The following is a 24274-nucleotide window of genomic DNA, read 5'->3' as shown; positions in this document are numbered from 1 at the left end:
AAGTAGGTTATATATATTCATTTTACTTTGTAAAAGTGACAAAAAGCTTTTTCATTTCGTTTCACTAGGCCGAATTGTGTTCTGCAGAGTATGTCACACTCAGAAAACTGGTATGTTGGGGGTAATTCTTACACATAACCTAAACGGAACCTTGTATAAATTGCATCTGTGTCACAGTACAACAAAGTCTATTTTCTGGGAAGCTTTGGAAACCTCCCTCCTTAAGTAAAGTTAAATGCCTGCAGACCTCTTTTTTAGCCTGCCTCATAGTATGCAAATATGGTCGCTGCACCAGAAGCATTTAACCTGAAAATGAGAGAAAATAAAAGATATAGCATTGCGACTCATGTGCTCAACAAGTCAAGCTTACAATCCTTCGTACTAGGGCAGATATAGTCATTTGCTCAGTGCTTAACTGTGTCGAGACTGAAGTTCTTAGACTGACTTTCCCATTGCTACTTAAACTTTTCGTGTTGGCAATGGTGACCATCAATCCTGCTAAGTTTGACATAGTGTTCTGTTGTGATACTGGGACAAAAATTTTGCAAGTGTTTTCTTACCAATTACTGCATGCATTTCCCACTTGCTAGGAAGTCCCTCCATTGTAAGTATTGTAACATTTTATAGCATGATTTCAATATGATTTTGATAGTGCTGGTGTTACAAATTGTTACTTCTGAATGTGAAGAAGCACCTTCAATCCTTTAAGTGCCATGCCCAAGTATACTGGTCTGGCTGCCGATGCACACGCCTGAGTATGGCCAGCACAATTTGTGAATGTGAAACATCCATAGACTGGTTGCGCCATCTACTCAGCAGTTTGTTAAAGTAAACTGTTACAGTTGATATTGTTTTTTAAGACATATGGAGCAACATAGTGATGCCATCGACTGCCTTTCATCAGCATCTTACTTTTCGTCTCTTGACTTGAGGTCGGGGTACTGGCAGATTCCTCTGCACCAAGCAGACAAAGAGAAAGCGGCATTTGTAACACCAAACGGTCTTTTTGAATTTAATGTGATGCCGTTCGGGCTCTGTAATGCATCTGCGACTTTCGAGTGCTTCATGGACAAAATCCTGCGTGGTCTGAAGTGGGAAGTGTGCATGTGCTATCTAGACGATGTAGTCATTTTCGGGCGCACGTTCGGTGAGCACAACGCACGTCTCGACCTTGTGTTAGACTGCTTGGAAAAAGCTCGTTTGGTGCTCAACTCGAAGAAATTCCCTTTTGGAGAGCGCCAAACACTGGTTTTGGGTCATCTAGTGGACAAGGACGGCATATGACCCGATCTAGCGAACACTGCTGCTGTCGAAGCCTTCAAGCAACCACGCTCTGTAAAAGAGCTACGCAGTTTTCTGGGCCTTTGCTCATACTTCCGCCGGTTTATTCATGGGTTTGCCAACATCGCGTATCCGCTGACATGCCTCCTCCAGAAGGGCATTCCCTTCGAGTGGACCCCTGAATGTGAGGCCAGTTTTCATGAGCTGAAGTTTCTTTTGACGTCCCACCCCATTCTCCGTCCACTTCGACCATGCGGCTCCCACAAAAGTTCATACGAATGCAAGCGGTATTGGCATCGGCGCAGTCCTTGTTCAACGCGTCGACACCAAAGAACACATCGTCGCCTATGCGAGTCGCTCCTTAAGCAACTCTGAGCGCAACTATACAGTCATAGAGCAAGAATGTCTTGCAGTGATTTTCGCAGTACAGCGCTTCCAGTCATACCTGTACGGGCGCAACTTCACTGTGGTGACAGACCATCATTCTCTATGCTGGCTGGTTCATCATCTTGATCCATCTCGCCGGCTTGTGCGTTGGACACTTTGCTTACAGGAGTATGATTTTACCGTTTCTTATAAAAGTGGCCGACGGCACGCCGACTGCCTCTCGCACATGCCGCTTCCAATAAAGGACTGCGATGCGGACAACTTCGACTGCTATATCGCATCACTGGAGCCAGGATTTCCTGATATTCATACCTTCAAGGTGGAGCAACAAAAAGACAGAACTTTAGAGCCACTGCTCATTACCGCAAAGAAATCAGCACCATCCTCTTGCTTCTGCATTCGTGATGGGGTATTGTACAAAAAGAACAATTCTACTACAGGCCCACGATATCTCCTGGTGGTCCCAGAGAGCCTCCGTGTATCCATCTTGCGCGCTATGGATGACGATCCAATGTCTGGTCATTTGGGATCTGCGCGAATGCTCTACCGCATACAAGAAAGGTTCTACTGGCCTAAAATGCGTCAGACGACCGACCAGTACGTGTCCAGCTGCAACGAGTGTCAACATCACAAGTGTCCGATGAGCGCTTGTCCTGGTCGACTACATCCAGTGCCACCCCCAAGCACTCTGTTCGAGCAAGTCGGCATCGACCTTATCGGTCCTTTCCCGCAGTCATCTGATGGGAATCGCTGGATTGTCATGTGTGCCGATCACTTGACGCACTACTGTGAGACAGCTGCTATACCATCGGCTACTGCAACTGAAGTGTGTATTTTTCTGCTGCGTTTCGTCATTCTCCAACACGGACCTCCCAGAGTCATCATCAGCGATTGTGGCCGGCAGTTTACTGCAGACGTGGTTGAAGAGATGCTTCGTCTATATCCTTGAGATTTTCGACATTCCACGCCGTATCATCCCCAAACATATGGCCTGACAGAACGCACCAGCCGAACTCTTACTAACATGCTGTCCATGTATGTTGCGTCAGATCATAAGAACTGGGACCGCGTGCTACCTTTCATTACTTACGCGTTTATTAAATCACAGCGCGAAACTACGGGCTACAGTGCCTTCTTTCTTCTGTATGCTCATGTTCCTTGTTATACGCTAGACACTATCTTCGTGTTTTCAAGCCACGATAATCTTAGTATATCCGAGACCCTCTCTCTTGCTGAAGAGGCCCGATGACTTGCTTCTTTATGAACTCTTGTTTCCCAAGACCGCTCGAAGGAATGCTATGACCGCGGACACGTGATATATGACCCTGGTGACCTAGTCTGGCTGTGGAAACCAACAAGAAAACGTGGTTTAAGTGAAAAACTGCTGGCCCACTATGTTGTACCGTATGTTATTACTGATTGTATCAGTGAACTGGCCTACCGCATAGCACGCCTCACATCAAATGGCCAACGGTCAGCAAAGACTGAACTTTCGCATGTTGCCCATTTAAAGCCCTTTGTCCCTAGACAACTTGTTTGATATGCCCGGCGGGATTCGTTTGCGTGGAAGGCAATGTGACACTCGATCTTAGGTGCATTCTGGGTTTACGCCTCAACAGGATGTGGGGCATCCAAGAGGTGGGATGGAAGACGACGAAGTGCGGCTTGCTAGCCGAATCTCCATCGGCACTCTGCGGATCAAGGCTGTCGCGACTCACTCTACTTTCCTTATCAATAAACGCCTTTTGTTGGCGTAACAATAGCTTAGTGACCGCTAGTGTTGCTCACATCTCCCATTTTTCAACATGGCACAGTGGCACAAAAAGCCTGCGGGTTCTTCAAACGATACATAAATTCAAGAACTTCTTGTAAACCCTTATTCAGAGGACCTCAATGTTGATTACAAGGTTTATTCAAGGGACAATGACTAAGAGGCCATCTTGCCTGAGCAATACCAGCTATCTTTATTCAAAAAGATTCATTAGCGTTAAGTCTTAAACTTTGTTTGAACTTTTAAATTAAAAAGCTTCCAATATGTTCAGCAAAATATTCGCAGCAAATAGCGTTTTAATTTAAACACTTGGAATGCGTCACTTAAACAGCATTTAAAATTTTTCCTTTCGTAATAACACTTGACACCCAAATGGTCAAGCAGTGTCCTACATTGTTAGCTCCAACAGAAAGTGTCGTGAACGTGTCTGTTCATCTGTGGAAGAAAATTTTGCCACTACCGCGGCGTGACTGTTCATGGTTTACCTCATAGAACAGAGTTGATTTGTTTATGAATAAGTGAAGACTACATTTTTATTCATTAAGAAAGAATTGTATCCATTACTAAATTTTCCTTGGCTCCATGATGCACATATAAAGTCTCAATGTTGCCAGAGTTGCTGTGTTATTTTGGGCTCCATTTTTCTTCTTAGGATATAAACAGAATATTTTGTAGAAACGTTTCTTGCCATACAGATTGGTGAAGCTCGTGCAGTTAAAGTGTTCCAAAAGATTCCTTTTGTAAGTGCACTTTTCACACAACTTTCGAGGCAATCATGTCACAGTGAGCCGTGGTGGCAGCAGTACCTGCTGGGCTGTCCTTGTAGTGACCCCATTATGCGCAGGTTCCAGGAGCTTGAGCTTGCAAGGGACAGCGTGTCTGTGGATTCAACAGCCTCTTGTGATGCGACTGATGCACCGTCTCAGTGGTGCTATCCCTGTCGTAGTACTGATCCACAAAGAGTAGAGCAGCAATGGCTACCTGGCAACATTCAAGCTCCTCAAAGACACCCCCATCCACTCTGCTTTGGTGGTCAACCTGTCGGTGAAGCATAAGATACACAAATGTTTGTAAATTTTGTGTACAACTAACTGCCTATCTAGTGACTACATGACAAGAAAATCTGCACTTATCTGTCATCATTGTATACATTTGCCATTAACCGGACCAGTAGAAAAAGGTGCATAGGCCATTGCTTAATACGTAAATTCACTCTAGTATAGCACCTAAAACTGCTATGGACTGAAACTTCACAGAGAAATGAACTCCCCTATGCAACTTCCATTATTGCTTTCAAACAAACCTTTCTGTTTTAGCATATTCTCAGTAAAGGTGGATTACAGACTTCCCAAGCGGACCGTCAGAGTTCAATTTTCTGTATGCATTTAGGCCTCAAAGTTTCATTTTCCTGACTAAATTGCTCATTCCGAGCTACGCTACACAATTCTGGAGGCCGTCCTGTCGGATTTTCCGCTGGGTCGGCCAGGCTTGCCTTCCAGTGGGCCGCTCTAGAGCCCCCAAAAGTGGAAGGCGCACGCGCTATTGTTCAATCTCGGAGGCCATGCCCGCTCCACCTTAGCTGACAAAATGGTCCAGGGTACGGCACTTTTTCATTTTTATTTCTTTTTTTGATTCAGCACTATCGTCATAATTACTGCGGCATAAGTTTCTTTTTCTCTTAAAGTTTCGGCAGTTTCGGTTGCTATTTTGCACGTGGTGTCCATGAAGCAGGTGCGTCTCGGAGACATAACATCTTTGTGTGTTTGTGCAGCTTCGCATTTGTGTGATTGGCACCACCTCCTGCGCCTTGGGAAGAGCCAAGTGGTGCAATGTAAGGTGGCGATCTCCATGGCGATCTCCGCCAACCAAGGAAAGAGTAGGAGAGGCCCTGGCCATCACGGACATGTTGGAGAAAGTGTGGCGGAAGTCACGTGCTGTTTTTAACAAAGGAACACTGGGTCTGGTACTCCAAATGTCAACGTTGCCATAGCAACCACGCCCCAGAAGCTCTCGCTGCTGCTCTCGCCTGCGAAAAGTAAGATAAGATTTTTCTGCCAGTGTCTTTTTCGCAGAACATTTTGTTCGCGAGACAAGCTAATTTTGGAGTGTCTTGTGAAGCTTGAAAGTTATGTTTTGGGTATTTGAGTGCGAGTGTCAGCCAGCAACAGAGACACTCAAACAATCACCGTGTGGGTTTTCGTCGTCTTCTTCAACGTGCCACAGAAAAACACAGCATCGTTTCTGCTTCACTGAAACTGTTACAGAAGTTTCATAGGCTTTGTTGTAATGCGCATCAGCAGTGCACACTTGCGGAGGCTTGTATCAATGCAAGTTCAAAGCTAATGCCTATCTGCTCCAACGAGCTGATTGGAGGCGCAAAGGGAGATGGCACACCAACATGGCTGCACTTCCGGCTTCAAATACATGACGTCAGGGCCTCTCTTATTTTGTTTCTTTCCTCCATGCCGTCAAAGGAGATTGCCAACGCAGTGATGCCCTTGCCGACTGTATATGGTGACGACGCCAGTCTTGCGCAAATCCCAGCAAATCTGATCAACTCCAAGCATAGCATGAGGCAGGGTATCTTTAGAGATAATTTACGCCACCCTAAGTCTAATAAATTTTATTTTTTGCATCAACAAGTTTTTCGGACTGTTAGACTTTTCAAACTATTTTTCTGTCCCTGAGAGGTCCGCAAAGTCGGTCAGCAACTGTACTTGCAAGTGCAAATGGCTCTGTTTGAAATGAAAGCAACAAAGGAAGTTTGCAATGGCACAAGAGTGGTTGTCACAATAAAATCATGAGCATCACTAACCATAAATCCTGGGTAATATGCAGGATTATTGGTCAGTTTGGAACTTTTTGGGGTAATTTCCAATCCTGGGTAGTACCTAGGTAAATGTAGCACTTAGTTTCAAAATAACTAAATATGTAAGTAATGACTATACCTGTTAAAAAAAATAACTAAGTTAACACTCATCAATTCACAATGAAAACGTGCATGGTAATAGTGTAAATTAGGTGACAACTAATTCTCGGCTTGCTCATCTGTCATGACGCAAGGGCCCTTTCCTGTGTCCTATCTGTGCGTGACAGCGTTTGCACTTTTCTTCTATTATGAATACTGACTAGTTAACACTCCCTTTGTGCGAAATTTTGTCCAGAGCAGTAGAGAGCCTTTTCTTGCCTTTGGTGCGCAAAGCCCCACTAACTTTCAACATCTCTGAAACTCTTGGTCATTATGCCATGGTTGATGAGGAGCTCAACATTTATCAACACCATCTTTTTAGTTTGTAGTTTGTGCAGGAGGAATGATTTTGCTTGAGATGGTAAATTGCCTTGAAATTGAGAGAATAATTTTTTTAGAAAGTGGCAGAAAACAGCTTTTGCAGCAGCTTTGCAGCACATTACTGAAAATGTAGCAGGATTGAATTTTGGAGCAGTAATCACATCACTGGAGTATAGAAAAACTTCATTTTCAGTAAATGAGAGGGAAAGAAATCACACCGCAGAGTAGAAAAGGAAATAATTGGAGTGTTTGCATAGCAATACTTTGAATGTTGTCCTTGGGCATTTAAATAAGTAAATTCAAAAACCTCCGAATGAAATTCAGTACAAATATTTAAAAAATGCCTTCTACACCAAATCAGTACAGTATATTTTCTAATTTCCAAACAAAGTGAAATATAAACATAGCATGGCGTACGTGTAATTTTAGACTCTCTACTATACTCACTAATATGTTAATGCCTGAGCATTACAGGTATAGTGAAAAACAGTCCAGGTGAACTTTACTTAACATTTTACCACGGCTGCCAGATGTGTTTCTGATTTCAGAAGAGTCAACTCATTTTCTTTTTGACTACACTAAAGTGGCAGCATTAGTAAATGGAGCCGTCGCTGTCGTAGTTGCTGCAAAGTTAACTGTGTATGAGCCTTAACCATGCAGAAAAGACAAAAAAGAACTCCTCACTTGCTTCAGCTTACCTCTACGTGTGAACCATTGCTTGGACACAAGTAACAGCAAACAAAATATACAGTGTCTGTTGGTGTGAAATGGTGTGAAATATACTGGGGTTAATCTGTTTTATTTCAACACCTTCTGTGCAGGCTCGAGAAGATGCCTGCTAGAGCCTGGAGATCTGCTCATCATAGGCTGTGCACACCATGAACGAACACAATCCTGCTTACCTTGTTATCATGCGGGGCCTTGCGTATGGGCTGGACCGTGTGCAGAATGGAGGCAATGCAGCTGGGCTTACGTGACCTTCAATTGACAACTGCTGCTGCTAGGACACACAACGTATGTCAAATATGTGTGCAACCGACGAGCATTGCCAGACGTCGACCAGTGCTCACGAGAGGCTCCAAAAGGGTGCCTGCAGGATACGCACATCAGCTGAGCCATCTGCCAAGAACCAAGGAAGAGGCCCCACTCCATCCAGCACAACATCAGTCAGAATGTATCTAGTGCAAGGCAGCACTGAAAAGTCCGAGCATGCAGCCTGGCGGGTTCTATGAATGACCTCAGAACAGCATCAGTACCTCTCTGCCTACATCAGCCAAGAGTCAAGCGCCTTTTTGCATGCTTCTTTCCACAGGAACGAAGCAAGGCTACATCACAGGGCTCTGTTTACTCAGACAAAAAAAATGTTCCTTTGCATTGCAACTTAAAATGCAGCACCTGAGCGTTTGAATGAGCATAATGCTGAGGACACCAGCATAAAACTGTAATGGCTCCCTCGCTAAAGTTACTAAGACGCAACAATTTTACAATTGTTCAGATAGCTAGATCCTTAAACACTGTAGTAGGTCATCTTCACTGCCGACCGTGACGGAATAAGCATGAGCTCTTGCAAGGTGCATCAATTCTTGCCTGGACAAGTGTGCTGTGCTGCTCTTCAATGTGACATTCTTCAAACGCTTACGCTCCAGTCATTGTGAACATAGGGTAGCTCAAGATAAGCCTTTTTTGGAGCTCTAGGATTTTAGTTAAAAGAAAGTGGGCTTTTTAGTGCCTAATGATACCAATGATCTGGCAGTCACCACACAGCAAAATGACATAGTGATAATAAAAGCTGGGCTAATTGTTATATGTTGTACATCTTACAAAAACGGCGCAAACTATACGGCACAAAAAAGAGGAACAGATGGGACTAGCGCTGACGTAGCAAAGGTAGATATAGACAAACACAAAGAAGTACTCATGAAACATAGTAATTGTTATTTGGGACAATATGCACATGTAATCTAATTAAACGTTAAGTGAAGCCCAATCATATTAAACATAGAGTTACAGTGAAATTACAGTTAAGAGGTAGTGTAAGAAGTGTGGAAAGTTTACCTGAACATTTGGTCTGGTATTCAAGTGCAACTAGGACTTGCTATTAATCACGGGCCTGATGTAAGATTAGCATATTGTTTACAGAGGAAAATTACAAATGAAGCACTCCATGGAGATAAGCCAGGCAATGCTTTGAAATATAGGTATTCTGAGCAAAATGCATTTCGACAAACAAATTAGGTTTTCAAAAATTAGCTGGCTAGGGTAAGTATATGTACAGGAGAAACAAAACAACTCGCAGTGAAAAAAGTTAGAAGATAATTTGGCAGTTTGTACCCAAATGATGCACTGAATGGGCACAATTGAGAGGAAACCAAGCCATGAACTGTGTTGAGGAGCAAAGAATGGGGAAATGTTTTTCACCTTCGAAGTGAGGTTGCACTCTTCGACAAAACCGAAACATGACACTAGACCTGGGAAGTAGACGTAAGTTGACCTCCCTGATGTATCTACTAGGAGACAATCAATGAAGCTAGATAGCGTACGACACAAAGGTGGAATCACTTGTATTATCACTGACAAAAAGCATCCGAGACTGGTGGAAAGGATGCAGAGCCCACTTTCACAGCAGCACAGGCAAACTGTCTGAGGACATTCAAGAAGCAAAAGTTCCAGAGTGCTATACTCCTGCAGTGCAATATATATGCTTTGCCATCGTGTTCCAAACCCTACTAGTACTGTGTGAAGTGAATCTGCAGTCACCGTCCTGGATTAATGCATGCACATTCCAACTCATGCGTTTTTTTACCGTGTGTCTGTGCATTGGAATAAAATTCCATTGAAACCTATTATATGTTTACATGTTCTTAGATTCATTGGGATTCATCTGTGAGACGGTACCAACTGTTGTCTCTCAAATTGCCGGCACTAAAGTCCTGCACTATGAATGCAGAGTACATGAGCCCATCTCTGTTGTATGGCAATTCCCATTGATGACTCCTTAAATGCCAGAGCACAACAAGTACTCCATGGCAGTAAGCTTGAGCAGGTGTAATTATTGCTGCCAACTGACCTTCAAGACAACAGTCGTGCACAGTTTTGGACAGTCTCACACTGTTAAAACAAGCCCATGCCAAGAATTTATAAGTAACAGCTTCAAAACGAAACATGGCAATTATTCAAACAAAAGGCTTGCACGAGATGGGGCCTTCGCCAAAAACCTCCTCTGCATTACTATGCAGCAAGGATCTCTGACATTGCGTCTGGCCGAGTCCTTTCGTGACAAGAAGCCAATGTGTTGGTTACTTGACACTAACAAACTTTATCATTTTCTTTGGTACTTGGAAAAATAATGATGCTACGATAAGGCAGCTCCCATTTACATGTATGTGGATCATGTATACATCACAAATTATTCAAGAACCTGAAGCTACATTATCAGTTATTTACTGTTTAGAACCACTTTTTGGGACGGCAAGCTTTTTTTAATGCATATTACTCTCTCTGCTAAAAACATTTCACAATATCCCTGTGCACTACAGTAGGTCATCGAGAATGGACTACTGGGCCAGTTCGAAGAGATTCATGCTTTACTAGTCAAAAACATGCTGGTGTCAACTCTGGCTTTTCTTATTATACGTCTTTTTACACTATAAATTATGAAGTAGGCTTCATAGTTCAACAACATGCAGGCCTACCGTTGCTCGTGAAAAAAACGCTCTGCAACATACTTTTGAATGAAAGCATTTTGAGTTACCGCACTTCTGCATGCACATGCAATGAACTTGAGCTTACTTCAGCATGTCTTGAGAATTAAAACTGCCTCCCTGTTCGTAAACAGTTTCTCCTAGGCTAGTTGAGTGATCCAGTTATATAAGACTAAGTGTAGAAACGTTATGCGACTATCAAATGAATAACCTGTCCACTTGCTTTGTCAGGTGGTTTATCTGGGGTGTCTTGTTAGCATACCAGATGCGAGTCAAGTATATGCACTAGTGCTCGTAACCACAAAACATTATAGAATCCTCCACACACTGTTTCAGATCATATGCCTTGTTTCAATCAGCATTGCTTTAATAAAAATTGTCTAAACAATACCAATAAAACCAAGACATGTTCGTATATATACACCATGAGGAATGAGTCTGAAGACTACGCTCCTGTACCTGCTTTTATTTCATGGACGCATTTTGCATCCTTTGTGATCTGGTAGGTATTCTTCGTTTTGTTTTTCTTCTTTTCGAGTGGGGGGTTATACGCATTTCACGATGATGAATGTGCTTTAAAGAACTTCTCCAAAATACTTTTATGTATTGCTGTGAAATTGTAGAGCAAGCGAAAATAAAATTATGTTCAGACGGAGGCCTCAGAGATGCACTTGAGATAATAAAGGCGACAACCGTGGCCCAGTGAGGTTTACAGTTTTCATAATAACGTGTTGCATGCACTGCGTAAGCACGCATATTATCTTTGCTTCACTGCAATACACTGATGCTTTGTTGCAATACACAGATGTGTTGTGTTGAAGCCCTGAGAAATTACAGTTTTACTTTTTTCCATAACTTAAGAATCACAGAAGCCTACGTTTATTCTAATAAAAGAGGAGACAATTATGTGTTGGCAATGCGCTTTTCCTTTAATTATAGCCTATCGCCTTGCTGCTCACAGCATATAAGCAAGTCATATCCCACGCAGAATGGGGGGTCCGAGCTAAAGCCGCACGAGTGGCAGCAGAAAGTGCTTATGGTTTAAGCATGGTTTGAAGGCTTATGGACGCACGTCTGCAATATATGCAAGCTTCTCAAAAATATGAATATCTCAAAGCGACGGCAAACAACACTACCTTGGTTCTGTCCAGTTGCATGGCATTTGATTGTTTTTAAATCTTGGTGCATGATAGTTAGGGCACCCTGTATGTTGAGCAATGTTGAAAACTGCATTTTTCTTAAGATACTGCTTAGCTATGTTGTGTCACATAGCACTAATTTAGATTCCACGTTGATATAGTCCTTGTATAAGAAAGGACAGGGGTCAACAGCATGCTCTTGGATAGCCTGTAAAAGCCATATGGCAAAGTTGCTGGCAGAACCATTATGCCAGGTTTTCAATTGGCTTAGCACACCAAAGTCAATGCTCCTTCACTAAATCAACAGTTCAAACAGTGCAAAATTGATGCGGACAAAAACATTTCTCTAGGTGAAGTGTTTATTTGTAACAAAACAATTGTGTAAATGTACAACCATTAGCAGATTGAGAACACCAAAAACTTGTTTAAGACTATTGCAAAGTACAAATTGCCTGAAGATTGACCCCAAAAGAAAGTTGAATTCTGACAGATGTAAAGTCTGTGTGGACGTAAAGTAAAATACATTTCCCAATAGAAATATATAGCAAAAAATAAGTAAGTAAGTAAATAAATAAATAAATAAATGTACAATCACACTCACATGAGACTTCAGAGGAACACCAAAAAAAAGTACATGCTTTCTTTATTAGCCAGTGATAGTAACCATGGCTCAAATCGCATGAGCCCACAGCAGACACTGATATACAGGGTGGTAATTTTTAAGTCAATAAGGTCTTGAAGAAACAAATACCACAGACAAGCGCTGACTGCCAACTGGATGTGTATTTGAATTTCATCAGCCATTTATACTTTTTCCACCATAGGCATGCGTACGCCCGTCACATAAACATCTGCAAAATCTGCAATATCATATTCTATCATGCAAAAATGCTATTTCTTGCTCCTACAAAGCGAGAGATGAAAAATTTACACATTTGTCTACTTCCTTTCGTATGTAATGTGCCTCTATTAGTTCTATTAGAGTCAGTCACTCTACCATCTGAACCAGGAGGCAAGTAGATCGCAGCACAAGGCCGAATCAATCGACAACTCAAAGCATAAGGGCATGGGTTTCCATTGTAGCTTCGTACTGGATTCGGCTGCATGACAATATTTCCTTTTCATTTTATTTCCTTCACTTTGCAGGATTCGCAGAACTGATTTGCCTTAAGTGTACAGTGGAATCGCGTTGATACGATCTTCACGGAAATCGGAAAATAAAGCATATCATCTGAAAATCGTATCATGCAACGTATTATCCAACCAAATCGTATTTTTCAGGGAAAGAAAAAAGAACGTATCATCCCCAAAAACGTATCACGCGGAATCGTATCAACGACGTTCCACAGTATTAGTAAATTTGTGAGAATTAGTAGAATATGTGTTTAAATTTATTGTACAACGCTCTGAATATACCAGCTCAAAAACAAGATTTATGCTATCTGCCATAGGCAATCTTTAAAACTTCTGTAAAACTCAAAGATGGTAATTTTGCATAAACCTCTTATTTAGAGGTTGAATGATGTGTGCCAATTTCACTAAACATTATGTACCTCTGAAACAAGATGACAATTGCAATAAGTGATGCCATGGTAGCACTTTATTGTGCTGCATTGCTTGTTGCATGATCCAGTTGTGTTTTCTGCCATGATTACTAGGTTCCTGAGCAGGTCATTCCACACCGACTTATTTATTTGAGTACTTTCAGGGCCCATAGGGGGTTACAGAAAGGAGTGGCAACAATACAAAAAAACACAATGTGAATATCAGGTAACATATTCAAGTGCATTCTTAAATTCACTGGCATCCGTAACAGATACAATAGAGGCAGGCAAGTGGTTTCAAACATTACAAGTTTGAGGAATGAAAGAATTCTTTCTGGTTTCTGGGGTTTTACGTGCCAAAACCAGTTCTGATTATGAGGCACGCTACAGTGGAGAGCTCCGTTATAATTTTGATCACCTGGGGTTCTCTAACGTGCACTTCAACGCAAGCACACGGGCGTTTTTGCATTTCGCTGCCATCAAAATGCGGCCGCCACCACCGGGATTTGATCCCGCAACCTCTCGCTCATCAGCGCCTTAGCTGACTGATCCACCCCAGCGGATGAGGAACAAAAATGTCGCAGTTTCGCCCGAAAGGCGAAGCATCAATTGCGATAGCAAATTGGTAGAGAGCTATTCGGAGTAGGGATAGTAGAGTAGTTTTATCGGCCGCATAAAGTTGGACACATTCGCTTTCTAACTGAATTGACAAGCGTGGTGTCATCGCACACAAGCAAACATGAATAGATCACACTGAATGACCGCAAACAACGACTGTCAAAATGATGGCAGCAAGCGCAGCCGCTGCAGCCAGCGGGCAAAGAAGAGTGCGGTCTATCGCTTCAACGGAAACTGAGCGGCATTTACAAAGGTCAGAGCCGTGTGGAGATAAGAGACGGTGCGGGCGACGGCCACCATAGCCAGTGCAAGCGTATTTGTTGGCAGAGTAGAAGCTGCTCCCCCCCTCCCTCCGGCGCTGCCTCCCCGCTTTTTTTTTTTGCTTTCGCGTGGGAGATTGTGCTGCCAGTTCCCCTTGCACTGGGCTGCAAGATAAGCATTTGGTGCCGTAGCACAGCGTCTCCCCGCCTCCCTCCCCCCCATAGCCCCCCCCCCCGGCCTTTCGCGCAACAATTGCATTTGCTTGCTGGCTGCCGTGCGTTGGCTCTCCGTGATAGCGCGCGTCCCCCGCGCGCTATCGTGCATACGGCGTGCGGCGACGATTTTATCGCCCTTGGAATCTATACGGAACTTGACGGCGACGACCATGGCAGAAATCCCGTTGAAGTGTCCATATAATTGCTATCGCAATAAAAATAAGTGTTGGCTAGTGTGACAACAAGGAATCAATACTTTATGTAGATGGTCGATCCGAGATTATATGAATGAAGGATGGGAAAGTACTTCATTCAATGTTATTCATTATGACTACTCAGATTTTTATATGAAAAATTATGGATATTAGTGACACGCTAGAAGATTAATATTGTTGCTCATGTGAGTTGAGTTCGATTTCAATTTTGTTCAGTGCCACAAAAAAAAAAGTTAGAATGAAAGAATTCACACAAGATCTGGTTTAATGCACACATGAAAGGCAAGTCATTGACATTACGGGAGAGTGTTTGTTGCACTTCAAATTCAAGCTTATACCTTTTAATTCTTACTCACGCATTGGGGACAGCAAAACAAACCATTTTGCGAACTTATGTGAAATACAGTTTTTATCTAACAGAACCATTCTGACAATGGCACTAATGCACTTGCAGGTGTATGTGTGAATCCAAAGTTTTCAAAAATTTTCGCAATCTACCTACTTTTGCTCCATCAAACAAATTTGATATGGTGTGCCATCATGCAACAGTTTTGAAAAAACTGGGTTGTTTGGCATGTAATGACCCAAGATATCAAAAATATAAAAAAGCAAGGAAACACTATCTTTGGTGGAACTATATCGAAAATTAACATAAAAATGTTGCGAAACATTACAAAGCATAACTCCAGTATGCTGCTTTAAACCATCTAACATGTTAATCAACATAAATAATAATACCATAAACATGTCAAGATTTACAAAAGCACATTTGTATGCTCATATGAGAAATCCCAATAGACCGATCCCACCGACCGATCTGCACATGCGCCGGTTTTCCGGAAGTAGCACTGTCACCATCTTGGTTGTAGTCAACTGGTGACCCACACCACCGCGGTACAGCCACTGTAACCGCTGTCCGCGCTGGTTGAGTACAGCGCACGAGCTTCGCAGACATCTCTGCGACTCCACCACCGAGAAAAATTCATGTATTTTAATAAATGACATCGGCTGTTCATTGTAGCATGCGAGGCGAACATTGAAAAGTGCCTCCTGCTCTTTCATTTCGGATGTTACCCGCTGATTACGCGTTGAGCATCGTATTTGTTCAAGCTTTGTACGCGGTCGTTTTGCGTTACTATTTTTGCACACGTGCATCTCGGTGACTGCAACGTTATGTTTGCTTAGCGATGGACATAATAAGATTTGTATACCTGTTGGAGACAGGTTTGAAATGCGGCGCTGAAACCTTCGTGCCCTAATGATGCTTACCTACAGGGGTTTCGCGCACGACTTGCAGACTTCGGTAACAGCGATATCTAGAAGTTGGGTAAGCTAGGCGGCGTTTTTAACATAAAAACGCCAATAGCCAATGATCGCGAAGTCATCGATAGCCAATCAATTGCTAATCGATAATTGATCAATAATCATAAATTCCGGAAAATTCTGGGGATGACGTGGTAGTACTTAGCCTAGCCCAAATATGTAACCAATACCTTGCGATAGCCAATCAATAGCTAATTGATAATCGATTAATAATTATTAAATTCCGGAAAATGCTGTGGATGACCTGGTAGTTCTTAGCCTAGCCCAAACGTGGCCAATACCTTGCGATAAGCAATCAATAGCTGATCGATAATAGATCAATAATCAATAAATTTCAGGGGATGCTGGGGATCACTTGGAAGTGCTTAGCCTAGCCCAAATACGCGGCCAATACCTTGCGATAGCCAATCAATAGCTAATTGATAATCGATCAATAATCAATAAATTCCGGAAAATGCTGGGAATGACTTGGTAGTGCTTAGATTAGCCCACATACGTGGCCAATACCTTGCGATAAGCAATCAATAGCTAATCGATCAATAATCAATAAATTTCAGGAAACGCTGGGGACGACTTGGTAATGCTTAGTCTAGCCCAAATACGTGGCCAATAACTTGCGATACGTAATCGATAGCCAATCAATACCTAATCGATAATCGACAAATCTATAAATTCCGGGAAATACTAAGTACATGAATGTTTTAGCATTTTGCCCCCATCGAAATGCGGCCGCTATTCGTCCCCGTGTTTTTTCTCACGCTGTGTATTACAAGTACCACCTATTAATCCGTTGGATCTACGTCTCTTGAAGCTTTCGCTCTTTATAAAACACAGAATCCGAAGCCTTTGTCCCTTATGTGGTTGTTGTAGCACCCAGGAACGTACAGGTCAATCCTCCCATCGCACGATGGCTCAACACGAACCATAATAATTGCCAAAAAGAGTTCGGAAACAGGACGCACAGGCACACTGGGCCGCTGGAGCGGCCGGATGACAAGTACCAGCATGCACCGCGGCAGCGGTGGCGTCGTGAAACTGGTAGGTGGGATCGGTCTATTCGGCTCTAAGAGACTAGCACAGCAAACATAAATGAACGTAAAAATGTCAAGATTTCCAAATGCACATCACCTGTGTTTTGGCTTGAGCTGCCCAACTTGGGCTCTTCAGGAGATTTTAAGTCCCATGTGAGAAGCGAGACCAGGGTGTTCTTTTCATAGGCCACGTTGGTACAAGGAAACTTGTCATAGGTGAAGCCTGGAAAAAGAACAAAAATTCAGAACAAGTTTTAAGAACCAAGTGCAACATGCAAGAGCGTGGCATACAGTACACCCTCGTTATAACAAAACTGATTTATCTTTTGCTTTATTCAAACTTTTCGCGGGCACAACTGCAGAGCATGGCCAGCTTATTTTATTCAAAGCGAAGTGGCACGAGACTCCACTTAGCATAAATGCATAAGAGGGCATAGAGAAACAGCACAACTTTATGAATATCCTCGACTTCAAAGGTGTGAACTTTGCTTGCCTAAAAGCAAAATGTGAAAACTTCATGTCATTCATAAAGGAATCTTGGAGGGGACTACTGGCAACTAAAATTAATTTTTTTTACTTTCTTAATTAAAATGTACAGAACTTTATTAAAAAATTAAATTATGGGGTGTTAGGCACCAAAACCACAATCTCACCATTAGGCATGCCGTAGTAGGAGACTCCGGAATTTTGGACCACCTTGGGTTTTTATCGTGCATCTAAATCTAAGCACACGGGTGTTTTCACATTTTGCCCGCATAGAAATGTGGCCGTCATGGCCGAGATTCCGTGCAGTACTTTATTCCACTCTTTATGCTCCATATACAATGCTGTTACGTCACTAGAAATAGGTGTGGCTTCATTTGAGCCTACGATCACATGGAATTGTAGTGCACTTCTCGCCCTACAATGGTTGTTATAAGCAGTATTTTCTTAAAGTAGAGAGTCCTCACTCTACTTTAAGAAAATACTGCTTATATTGAAGTTTCCTGCCTCAATGACTGCAACAACGAAGATTCTCTGTAATTGTGTGCCAAGCTAGTTACACTAACATATGATGCAGAACATGACAATTATAGAAAGAAATGCTCAGTCTTCTTAAGAGCCACATGCAAGTGGACTGGCTTCTTTAACCCTTTAAGGTCTCCGCCGTACATGTATAGCGGCGACGACACAAAAAAACGTCATTTCAGAATGAAGCGTCGCCTAGCATCACGCTGAAGGTGCTGCAGCCCTCTGGGACTTTTCTAGAAAAAATTCTCATTGTGCTATCACCCCTTGGCTTTCGTCAAAACTGATTTTTTTCTTAGCTCTATGTGGCTGTCAGTGCAGTAGTTTAGGACTATTCTCGCTTCATCTAGTTTACTAAAATAAGCTTTGTAAATTTCGTTACATCAAAGAAATTTATGCTACTTTATCTTGCATGTGTAAAGCACGTGTAAATCTGCACGTGTAAATCTGCGAATACTCAAAAAATTTTGGTTGACTTATTGTCACCTAAATTTTACTTGCCTACTTCTCGAAAAGTCACTCTGAAGAACATAAATCTGCCATAAATATATTAGTGGTGTGCGAATAGTGATTTTGAGACCAAACGAATACAAATCAAATAAAAGAAAAAAATTTATTTATAGAAAGGCAGAGAGGTCGGGCTGAGCTGTAATTTGCACTGGCCTGCTACTCTACACTGGGGAAAAGGGACGGGGAGGAAAAGGGTTAATGAATGATGGTGATAATGCCAGAAGCGAATCGTATAGAACATTGAATAGTTTTTGAATAATGAACAGCTCTTATACCAATCATTATAAAATGATGTTCACGTACTAATATTTAAGAAGTTAGCAAGTTTCTGTCATTGCGTACTATGTTATGAGGTATAGGAGTGCATGGGCACTTTTTGCAATGTCCCGCTAAATGACTTCCAAAGCCATTCTTCCCGTTATTGTTGTGCTCACGAGCTCTATCAGTGAAACACTGTCCTGTGTGTGCAATATAAGTTCTGCCAAAGCTCAGCGGTATCTTATAGATAATGTTGCAGGTGCAATCAGTGAAACGAGATTTATGATCGATGGTGCACAGGCAGTTATAAGTGTTTTCATACGAATGCATATCGAGGAAAGCTTGCATGGGGCACTAAAATAATCCTAGTCCTTGAACTAGATTATTCAGAGAGGCAGACATTACTTGCACTAGAAATAAAAACACATATTCAATTATTTAACAAAAACGGCCTAACTTCTAAATTTATCTGCGGCGACGCACACCGTATGTGCTACTGAAAACATGCGACGGTGAGCCAACGATGGCGGCTCAATATCGCTCCCGCAAGGGATGAAAGCGGGAAGGAAGCGTGCGATCTCTCGTCACGCGCATGGCACTGCGTGGAGTGGAGGGAGCTGGGGGGTTCTCTGGTGACCGCGAGATCCCTATATTGAAAGCGATCTGCAATTTGGACAGAATACGAGTGCTGATAGCTTCGTGAGTGCTGTTTTCGCCGCTTAGTTCACGTTGAAACAAGAGGCAGCACGAAGGCCAATAAACGTGCTGCTGCTGCCGTGCTTTCTGACAGCGACCTTCCGCAGTCATTGAGTGAGACATGTTCATGTTTGCTAGTGCAAGCGACACAATGCTTGTTAATTTAGTAAGTGAATGTTTACAAGTTTAGAGGGCTGATAAAACGACTACCCTTACTTTGTATAGCTGTCTACTAATTTACTATTGCAATTGATGCATCGCTTTCGAAAGTGCGACTTTTTATTCCAAATACACCATTAGCCCATTGTGATAGGTCCAAATAGCTCAGGCCGCACCTCTATGGGCACAAAAATAGATTGCAATAGCTTTACGTTGTACCAGCCCTGGCAACAGAGACGCCTTCTGGCTGCACCCACTGCAGATCACGCCTTCCTAATACCTAGTTCACTCGGAGTGCCCTCAGCCTACTTTTTGTTATTTTGCACCTCAGCTAGGGACCACAGCACCGCTCGGCCCACTCAAGCATATTCTAGTACACTCGAAGTACAGCCGGCCTGGCCGTTCCAACAGCAGCAGCTACAGCTGGGAGTGGCCACGTGCGCGCCGGCCACTTGCCAAAAGCACCAAAACGTCCAGTGTTATGAACACGAAAATTACGAGAAACTGTGGGAGGAGCCTTCGCACGGTGTGCAAATTCTTTTCGTAAAATGAATCTGCTCGCTGTTCGCGGCCACTGCCAGAGCACACATGCCGAAGCCCTTCTGGCACAGTGTGGCGAAATTTCGGTCAATTTTCTCTGTTTGGCGCAGAAAATTGCGTTTGTATCAAAAATGGCACCATTGGCGCAGGAATCCCACCCCTGCATTAGGGCTTTTCCAGGTCGACTTCCTCTTGCAGCCCGGGCTTAAGGGGAGAGGCGGGTCAAAAAACGGCGATTTTCATTAAAAAAACTGGTTTTGTGTTTTTAGTTGTTTCAGCAACATTGATCTCTCCTCTTTCACATATGAAGAAATCAGAGCCAGAAATGATCGGGAAAAGTATAATAAACTCGATTAAAGCCCTTGAGGTGGCAAAAAAAGGCACAGATAAGACACATTTTTAAGCGCGCGATGCATCAAACCGCGGTTTCACACGCCATTGGGCTCGTGCAAGGTGGTAGGCCAAAGCTTTTATTGCGATAGCAATTATATGGACACTTCAACCGGATTTCTGCCGTCGGCGTCGCTGTCAGGTTCCCTATAGATAAAATCTTCGCCGCGCGCCGTATGCCCGAGCGAAAGCGTGCGGGGACGCGCGCTATCACGGAGAGCGAACGCACTCAATCTCCCACGCGCAAGCAAGGAAGCGGGAAGCCAGCGCCAGAGGGAGCTGGGGGGGGGGAGGGGGGTGCACTTCTACTCTGCTAGCAACCGCGCTCGTAGCTCGCTCGCACCGTCGCTTATCTCCACACGGCTCTGACCTTTATGCGCCGTGCATTCGCCGCTCAGTTTCCGTTGAAGCGATAGACCGCACGTACCTTCGCCAGCTGCTTGCTGCCAGCGTTTTGACAGTCGTTGTCTGCAGTCATTCAGTGTGATCTATTCATGTTTGTTTGTGCGCGCTCACACCACGCTTGTTCATTCAGTTAGTAATAGTCGGGCCACATTTTCCAACGCACGCTACACATGCAATGCTGCCCGGATCGGCAGTGCAGCACTACAGGTGTGTCCCTTCGCACGCGCTGCCCACGGGAAGCGCTTCTCATCAACACCACCGTTTCACACGCGCCTTCTCGTGGTCATCGAGTCTCTCTTCATGTTGGTCTACTTACGGCGCAGCACACCTGCTTACTTAATTAGCTCATGTTTACTACAATTCATATTGCTACCAAAGCCGCTCACCTTACTTCGTATGACAGTGCTGTGTTGCTATCGCATTCATTGCTTCGCCCTTAGGGCGAAACTGTGACATTTTTTCTCTCCAAGGTTAGCTTTGCCACATCACAATCTCCCTGAGAAGTAATAATGATAATTAACAGAAGTAAACAACTTTTAAAACTTTCAATCGCATTTTTCTCAACTTCATATTTTGGGCAAAAGAAGGCGTTTGCGCACAACATTTTATGTACTTATTGTGGTCCAATCAAGACCACACTTGATGGGCGTAATTTTTAGGATATGTAGAATGCACTTATCTAGGATTTAATGCAATCACGTAATTTTTTTAAGGATGAAAACTTTTAATGTACTCGGGCACCAGCCACTGAATATGAAGCACCAGATACGAAATTCTCTTAAAATGTTGCCTGTAAAGGGAATCACATTATCTTGCTTATTAGCACTCAGTGGAGTGTTAGGGATAAGAAAACATAACTTTGCACTGCTCTATCATGCTAACAGCTAAGTCCAGCAGCTGCACAAACATGCACTGTTTCTCACTTATGCATGGTACTTAGGACATGAAAGCATCGAGATATCCTAAAACTAAAAGTAGATTTCGAATGAAAAGATCAAGCTCTATAAGTGGTAAAATTTTCATTCGCCCAGCATTATTATTTAAAAAGAAATGTTTCTGAGGAGCATCTCCCCCTTAAAGCCTCCCTTCAGTGAAAGGGCGGGCCTCATAGTGTGGCGACCACTATAGCATACACTCACTCACAAACTCATATGCTTATATATATACATACGCAAACCGTTGCTTTACAGGATCAGGCAGTGACACAGGTTAAAGAATAGAAGCAGATAGAAACGTTCACAAATTCCCGAGCTGGTAGCTTCACGCTCAGGTGGCTCATGAAACAGTATGCTGTGCCAAGAATCTTAGTCAAACAAGTGTGGTGACCATCATGTGCAGAGCTTCAGGTAAATGCAAACAGCAGTACAACAATACCTTCTTTCCTGTTTTTGCTCATGCCACATGAACCGATTGTTTGCAATTAAAGCATTAATAAAAAATTGGAGAGTTAGAATTGTCCTGCACAAGGCACTACTAGAAAAAAAATGGTTGTCGCAGTGCTGCAGCTGACCTGCTGAGGGGGGGAGGGGGCAAAGTCCCTCCTTAGGAAATGCAGGAGGGCACCCCCCCCCGAACACCCCCTGACTTTAAGCAATGGTTGCAGCGCTTCCTGCAGAAGTTATTCATTATTTGCAGTCTATTTCTTTCTGCGAATTCTACCGACATCTCTCCTCTAGTGTTCCTAGAATCTGTGCTGTAGATTGCAACTGCTTGTTCACCAGCCAGTTCAAATAATCACCAGTTTGAAAATTCGCACACCCGTAAAAACATATAACACCTAAATTGGGAGACGTATTTCCCCCAAAAATGTGATCCGCAACGAGTTAAACAAGAGCAACTTGAGAGCTCATTCATCTTTTCGATAAATATAAAACCATAGGCTACTTGAGCAATGGTTTATAATAACCTTGTAAACTGGCAAGTGCACCTGTAAAGTAAGAAAGTCAAGGGAAACCATTGCTCAAGTAGCCCATGGATTTCAGATTAACAGTTGTGGACTTGTCCCTTAGTCTGTAAAAAGCTTTAGACAGTAGTCACCGAGGGCCTATCAGTGCTGCTCAATTTATTTAAACATCTGGCAAAAGGCCACTTAAATGTATATTTTTTACAATATCTTAGAATACAAAGTGATAAAGTGTATGTTAATAAAAAGGTTAGACGATTAAAATAAATGAGAGTTCGCTAAACATAGTATTACAGTCATGCTGGCAACACTGTCCCTATTGTTGCTTTGATGGAAACAACCAAACAAAAATGCCACAACTTATGTTCCCTCGGTTGAAAGGCTGCTGTCTGGCACCACATGGAACTCCTTCAAGACAGGAGCAACTTTAATTCAATGTGGTCTGCTAAAATATGTGAAACCACTGTGTATTGCATTACACAACCTCAAGGGCCGTTTTGATTGCTGAAACTTGGTGGAAGTGCTGTCCTTCCAGTTGAGCAGTAACTGCACTTGAGCATAGCTTCTCCACAATTCCTATATTATGACAACACTTTCAGGCTACTTAAAGGGAAACTGAACAGGTTTCCAAAAAAATATAGTTAAAAGCACCATTTGATACTTTTGAACACGAAAATCGACAAGAAATTTGACATGGCGCAGCCAAAAACGCGTTATTAGCAAAAAAACTCCCTGCTGCGACAGGGCGGCGCGCGGCGAATCCGGCTCGCATCGATGATTGCTGGACCGCACCGTGACGTCAATCCATGGGTCCACGAGAGCCCGACGCAACTTGACAGCTTCTCACCAGGTACTGCGACTACCTGCCAGATGATTTCGCACAGTTCAGTTGCTGTTGTGGATAATTTTGATCACTTAGAGGTGATTGGCGTGACACCATACGCGTTTGAACCAGTGGCCCGACAATGAGAAACACCTACGCCAAGCGCGAGCGGGAGCGCCAGCGCGGAAGTTGGAATGGCCGGAGCCCGCCGGATCCGAGGACCTAATTGCGACATTTACCCGCGTTGACAGTATTGCCTGGTACGTATTCGTAAGTTTTTCTGAAGCTGTACCATGTTACATAGCCTTAGCAGTCAGAGTGCGATTGTATTATTTCATACCGGGCGTCCTTACAACAGAATAGGGAAAGAGAGACTCGTTTTGTACACAGTAGAGAGACTCGTTTTGTGCACAGTGCATTCTACTGTTGCTGGTTTGCAAGTGATAAAGTGCGACTGCCGAATTGCCCTGAAGGTACACATCGCATGCAAATTATTGTATTTGCAATATAATTTAATTCAGTGTAGATATTAGGTCAAATGATGCATTCTGCTGTGCTGTGACCGCAACAAACAATGCGTGCAATCATTGCGTTATTCGATCTTGCAGCGAATGCGGAGATGCACTGTCAGCACAGTGCATTTTGCAGTTACCAAGTTACTAAGATAGCAATACAATGTGCAGACGTCCCAGAAAAATATACGCCGCACGGAAGTGAATTTTTCTTAATTTTGCAGTATAGCTGTGCTGTTTTGTGACCCACGGTGCTAGAAGCAGCGTTCGACGCCGCGACGGCGTGCTTGGGCTG

At 43.2% G+C, this 24274-nt stretch overlaps 1 long non-coding RNA gene across 1 annotated transcript; it reads right to left on the bottom strand.

Annotated features, from left to right (window-relative positions):
- Positions 1-3942: 3942 nt before the first annotated feature.
- Positions 3943-21228, bottom strand: LOC119437432 (uncharacterized). The gene is made up of 4 exons (XR_005189367.2): positions 21128-21228; positions 16873-16998; positions 7631-7818; positions 3943-4477 (listed from the first exon to the last, which is right to left on the bottom strand). It is a non-coding gene; the product is annotated as an uncharacterized LOC119437432 (long non-coding RNA).
- Between the last annotated feature and the right edge of the window lie 3046 nt (positions 21229-24274).

Source organism: Dermacentor silvarum, chromosome 1, assembly GCF_013339745.2.
Source record: "Dermacentor silvarum isolate Dsil-2018 chromosome 1, BIME_Dsil_1.4, whole genome shotgun sequence".
NCBI lineage: Eukaryota > Metazoa > Arthropoda > Arachnida > Ixodida > Ixodidae > Dermacentor > Dermacentor silvarum.
This window is presented reverse-complemented; position numbering and strand designations above follow the sequence as displayed.